Below are 6,463 nucleotides of genomic sequence, written 5' to 3'. Positions count from 1 at the left end.
GTTCACGCCATTCTCCTGCCTCAGCCTCCGGAGTAGCTGGGACTACAGGCGCCCGCCACCTCGCCCGGATAGTTTTTTGTATTTTTTAGTAGAGACGGGGTTTCACCGTGTTAACCAGGATGGTCTCGATCTCCTGACCTCGTGATCCACCTGTCTCAGCCTCCCAAAGTGCTGGGATTACAGGCTTGAGCCACCGCACCCAGCCAGGAATCATTGTTTTCTACCCACTTTCCTTGCAGTTATGTGGGGCCAGGAGAAGTCTGTCTAAAGATGGCCCAGATGAGTGGGGTGATCCAAGCCCATTGTCAAATATGCTTAGGGAGCTTGAAAAGTAGAAGTGCCACTGCTCAAAGCTGGGGCTCCTGGGAAGCCACGGGTGTTTGCAGCCCTCAGGCGCCCTGAGGGGCAGGCCTCTTGTTTCTGAAAGAGTGAGTCAAACAGGAGCAGATCGTGCCTAGAGACAGCAAAAGAAGTCCAAGGTCTCCAGTCAGGCAGGCTGCTGGACTTGACGATTAGTGTTTTTTGTTTTGTTTTTCTTTTTTTTTTCTTGAGACAAGGTCTCACTTTCTTGCTCAAGATTGGAGTGCAATGGTGAAATCTTGGCTCACCACAGCCTCAACCTCCTGGGTTCAGGTGATTCTCCCACCTCAGTCTCCCGAGTAGTTGGGACCAAAGGCACAGACCACCACACCTGGCTAATGTTCTGTATTTTTAGTAGAGATGGGGGTCTCACCATGTTCCCCAGGCTGGTCTTGAACTCATGATCTCAAGTGATCCACCCACCTCGGCCTCTCAAAATGCTGGGATTACAGGTGTGAGCCAGCATGCCCAGCCTGGACTTGATTTTAATAGCGACCTGACACACCAATGTCATCCAGGGACAAAGGAATAACTGCATTTGATCAGGAGAAGGTTTCTTGTGTTACTTTCTAAAGTATCATTGTGATTCCCCTCAGGACAAGTGTTTTTCCCGTGGGGCAGATGCTGGAAGCTCTAATTACACGAATGGGAAGCAGGGTTCTATTTCCAGAAAGGCAGTTTACATCCCAGAAGCACGTCTGCAAAGCAAGTTACACTTTTGCCACTCTTGCTGTGTGTGGCTCTCCCCTGCGCAGCAGGCCGGGGTCGGGTAATTTTGATTTCATCACACCAGCCTCAGTGGGGATGGCAAGTCGGGCACCGATTAGAAGTGACTGGGAGCACCAGGCCAGGAGTCTTGGACTTAGCTGTTCTCCAGAGTGACTCTTCTTTTTCTTCTCTTTTCTTTTTTTGAGACAGAGTCTCACTCTGTCACCCAGGCTGAAGTGCAGTGGCACGATCTTGGCTCACTGCAACCTCCACCTCCTGGGTTCAAGCAATTCTCGTGCCTCAGCCTCCCGAGTAGCTGGAACTACAGGTGCCTGCCAATACACCTGGCTAATTTTTGTATTTTTAGTAGGGAAAAGGTTTCACCATGTTGGCCAGGCTGGTCTCAAACTCCTGACCTCAAGTGATCCACCCACCTTGGCCTCCCAAAGTGCTGGGATTAGAGGCGTGAGGCACCGCACCTAGCCCAGAGTGACTCTTCTATACACAAAACTCTAATTTCCTCCTCTTGCCAGTCAAGCCACGTTTTTCTTCTGTGGTAAGCGGCAAGCTGGGGAGGCTGAGCTAGGTGTGGTGGCACATGACTGCAATCCAAGTGGACCAGAGCTGGCCCAGGCACCCACTTGGCCTGGGGCAAGGCTGGAGGGCACCCGTCCTGCCTCACTTGTTCCCAAACCTCAGGTTTCTAACTTGTGAAGCAGGGGGAGTGAAAGCGCTCTGGGTTTGTTGAGGATTCAGCGGGAGAGTGCCCATTGTGCCCTTCACATGGGTCTGGCACCCGAGTTAGTTGGTACCCATGTCCTGCCTCAGCAGTCTATGGGTGCACCCCAGACACCGCGTGCGCCCTGCTCTGCCTCTAACATCTGCCCTCCTCAGCTGACACCTGCTCAAACTGCCTTGATCACAACCTTCTCCAGCCCAGCTTCAATACGCAGACTATCCTGGATCCCGGTTCTATTTTCCCCTGGCTGATGCCCCTCTGTCAGTCATGCCACTTCTGTTTACCCGAAGCCTCTGCTCCACCTGTGGGCCTCTCCTCCCTCCAAGGGAGTCTCTCTGGAGTGATATACTCCCTTGACAGCCTTCCCTATTTGAGTACCAAATAAGGGCTTGTCACTCAAAAGGCACAGGGGATATGGGGGGTGATTTAAACCCACTCCTTTCCCTCCAGGGAAACACACACGAACATCAGTAAAATGCCAGGATGCGTGTGTGGGAGAAGCTTGGCAGGAGGACCAAGGAGAGTGCCCCCTGTTTCTGCTGGGGAACCAAGCAAGGCAGGCTTCATGGAGGAGGTGAAATTAAGAAGGGTCCTGAGAGATGAATAGGAGTTCATAAGCCCAAAGGGCAGAGGCGGTGGACACCTGCAAAGTCCTGGAGACATGGAAGGACAGAGTGTCTTATGGAAAGGCGGGTGTGAAGTTCAGCGTGGCCAATCCTGAAAGTTTAAAAGGGGATGATAGCTGGCCAGGTGCGGTGGCTCACATCTATAATCCCAGCACTTTGGGAGGCTGAGGCAGGCGGATCACGAGGTCAGGAGATTGAGACCATCCAGGATAACACTGTGAAATCCCGTCTCTACTAAAAATACAAAAAATTAGCCGGGCGTGGTGGCGGGTGCCTGTAGTCCTGGCTACTCGGGAGGCTGAGGCAGGAGAATGGTGTGAACCCGGGAGGTGGAGCTTGCAGTGAGCCGAGATTGCACCACTGTCCTCCAGCCTGGGCGGCAGAGCCAGACTCTGTTTCAAAAAAATAAAAAAGGGATGATAGCTGAGGACCACTGACCTTAGGAGACAGGGAGGCATCTGCCTCTAGGTGACGGCCCTGATCAGGCACCCTAGGGGCAGATTCTGTCTTCACCACTTCCTGATTTTGCAGTTTTTCCTATCTGAGCCTTAGTTTCTGCTCTGTAAAATGGAGATGTAACAGTACCCAACTCACTGAGAATGAAATAAAACAGCAAAAGATACGTGAGCACCACGTCAGGTGCATGGTAAGTGTTCGGTAACTGTTAGCTTTTGTTATTTCCTGGACTCTTAATAGCAAAGCCTGTACTTTTCTACTGACTTCAACTAATCAGCCTAGCCCCAGCCCAGGCCTCTAGCTTCCTCCTGGCCCCCAGTCCCAGCTGTGGCCCAGCCATTCCAGGGTTGGGTATCTTCCCAGAACAGAGAGATCCAGGCCTCCCGCTGTACAGAGAGGCAGGGACAGTGACTTGCCTGGGGGCACACAGTGAGCAGGAGCAGGGGTGGCCAGGGCTTGAATCCAGGGCAGTAGCTGCCCTTCCCTGACTGTCGGCTGTGGCAGGCAGTGCCCCGGAAGGGCTGCTCTGGGCTGGGAGCCAGCAGCAGCCCAGCCAGCAAGGAGGTGGCCGCTGTTGATACATGATAACACGTGTTTGTTTAGCTAGAGCCACTCACCAAAGGGGCGTTCAACTCCCTGCAGCAGGGAGCTGAGCTTGAGGCCCGAGTCTTTCTGCCCTTCCTCCCTGACACCCACAAGGGCTGCTCTGGCCTTAGAGATCGCCTGGCTGGAAACTCACAACTGTGTGTCTCCTGGATGTTTGGGAACACAAAAATCCAACAGGGCTCCACACTGCTGCTTCTGAGAGGAGTGGCCCGAGGCTCCAAGTGGGACAGCAGTCCCCAGTGTCCCCCAGCCTACTAGCTTTACTACATAGTGTGTTCCAGGCTGGAGACCTCTGGGAGGCCCTGAGGAGGGTGGCTTGAAGTAGTGGGGGCACTGCTGGTCGGTGGTCTCAGCGCTCCCCTGGGTCATGAAGGTCTTTGCACTTGCTTCTCCCTCTGCCTGGGACCCCCTCTCTGCCCCACCCGCTCAGGTCTCTCTGTAGATGTCACCTCCCAAATCTTCCCTCACCCCTCACTGCCATCCCGGGGCTTCCCTCCACTTAGCCCTGAGCCCTCCAGCCAAATGGGGTCCTTGGGGCCTGGCCAATGTCAGGCTGATGGGGAAGGGGCTTCTTCTCTGGGAAAGCAGCCCCCAGAGACTCCAGCCTCTCATTCCCATGTTGCGGCAGGATTCAGGTCACTCTGAAGTCAAAACCTCAAGATGCCAGCTGCTGTCAGAGCCCCTGGGCCAGCCCAGACCCCTCCCACCCACAGAAGCATGGAGCCCAGGAGGCCATGTTGGGCAAACAGGCTGTGCCCAGACAGTGCCCTAAGACCAACTCATCACACCCAGTGAGTCCTGGCAGAGGAGGAGCCAGAAGCCAGGGGCAGAGCTTTCTCTGGGTTGGGCAAACGACGTGGTGTGAGGTCTGAGCAGCCTCTGACTTCACCCTGCTGCCGCCACAGCCTGTGTGCCAGGAGAGCTCAGGGAACTGGCAAGGAACAAACTGTCCTCGGGCTGGCCCTCTGCCTACTTCCTGGTATAGAACCCACACCCCCGGGGGTTCCCACGCAGCCCTGAGGGCCGGGCTCCAACAGCACAAAGCTCAAAAACCCAGCCTCCCAAGGCGGGCGGATCACCTGAGGTCAGGAGTTCAAGACCAGCCTGGCCAACACGGTGAAACCCCATCTCTACTAAAAATACAAAAAAATTGCTGAGTGTGACTGCGGGCGCCTGTAGTCCCAGCTACTCAGGAGGCTGAGGCAGGAGAATCGCTTGAACCCGGGAGGCAGAGGTTGCAGTGAGTCAAGATCGCGCCACTGCACTGCACTCTAGCCTGGGCAACAGACTGAGACTCTGTCTCAAAAAAAAAAAAAAAAACCATCCTCATCCAGCTTCAAGGGGCCAGCCTCACCCTACTGCCTTCACATATCCAAGACATACAGAGAGGGAAACCGAGACCCAGTGATGGGCCAAGCGTGTGTGTCAGGCAGGGGCAGAGCTGACATGAGGCCCCATCTCTCCTCCAGGCGAGACGAAGGGAAAGTGTGCTCTGGTCACTGAGCACAGCAGGCTCAAAAGAAAGAATGAGAGAGAGAGGTGCAGGGTGCCCAGTGATGGGCCCAGTAGGGAGATGGGGCCTAGCGTGGCCCCATTCTGAAGCTGCCCCTCCCACCCCTAGTGGGAGCAGCCAGGTTAGCATGTGACCCCTTGACTGGCAGACACGCAGAACAGGGCTGTCCTGGAGATGAGCCAGATGTGACCCACACCCCCATACCAGGCAGCATTCTGGGCACTGGGTCACAGACCTGAGCTTCCCAGTCATTAGGTCAGGTAAACAGACGGCGTAAGGGTGACAGCGTGTTACTGACCACGTGGCTTCCAAAGGCCGTGGTGTCAGCCAGGTTCAGAGGGGTCCTGTTGAGAGAGGCTGACCTTGGACTCTGGCCTCCAGAAGCTGCAAAGGACTGGCCTCTTTCCCTCTTCCAGCTTCAGCTACCCCCAGACCAAGGCACTAGATGGCCCAGCTCCTACAGCCACAGCACCCTGTCTGCAGGGAAACTCACCCCAAGATTCCATGCATTCATTCACTCACTCATTCATTCATTTATGCTCTGTTTGCTGAGCCTCCACTCTGTACCATGATCTACACGGGGCACACCTTGAGCATAGGGAATTCCCTCTCCTTGCCCTCAGGTTGTCCCAGTCTGACCAGGGAGACAGACAGACAGACAGACACACACACACCATACACACAACACACACACACACCCCCCATACACACACACACACACCATACACACAACACACACACACTATGGTTGGGGCTTTGATGAGTACAACGTAGAGGATGGAGTACACAGAGAAGTGTGTGTGTGTGTGTGTGTGTCCTCCTGGGGTCGGGGGAGGTTGTAGGCACAGCAGAGAAGACTTCTGGGAGGAAGTGTCCTTTCAGCTGGGTTTTGAGGGAGAAAGAAGAGTTGGGCCACAGTGGTGAGGAAGGGTCCTGCGGCCTTCAACACTGCCTCAGCAGCTTTGGAAGTAGAGCCCCCCTCCCACATCCTTCACTCCCACCTTACTCACTCACAACAGCCTTCTTACCTGGGCTGAGAGCTGAGGCCGCAGGCATGGCCCACAACCTCACACTAACTCGTTTACAACTAGAACAGCACGACTTTAACAAGACACTCATGATGGTTTGGGTTTTTTTGTGTGTGTGTTTATTTTTATTTTTAATTTTTTTTTAGATGGAGTCTCGCTCTGTCGCCCAGGCTGGAGTGCAGTGGTGCGATCTTGGCTCACTGAAAGGTCCGCCTCCTGGGTTCACACCATTCTCCTGCCTCAGCCTCCCCAGTAGCTGGGACTACAGGCACCCACCACCACGCCCAGCTAATTTTTTATAGTTTTAGTAGAGACGAGGTTTCACCATGTTCGCCAGGATGGTCTTGATCTCCTGACCTCGTGATCTGCCGGCCTCAGCCTCCCACAGTGCTGGGATTACAGGCGTGAGCCACCGCGCCCGGCCCGC

This window comes from Mandrillus leucophaeus, unplaced genomic scaffold (genome assembly GCF_000951045.1).
Source record: "Mandrillus leucophaeus isolate KB7577 unplaced genomic scaffold, Mleu.le_1.0 Scaffold30, whole genome shotgun sequence".
Lineage (NCBI taxonomy): Eukaryota > Metazoa > Chordata > Mammalia > Primates > Cercopithecidae > Mandrillus > Mandrillus leucophaeus.
The sequence above is the reverse complement of the archived record's forward strand: the minus strand, read 5'-3'. Positions refer to the sequence as shown.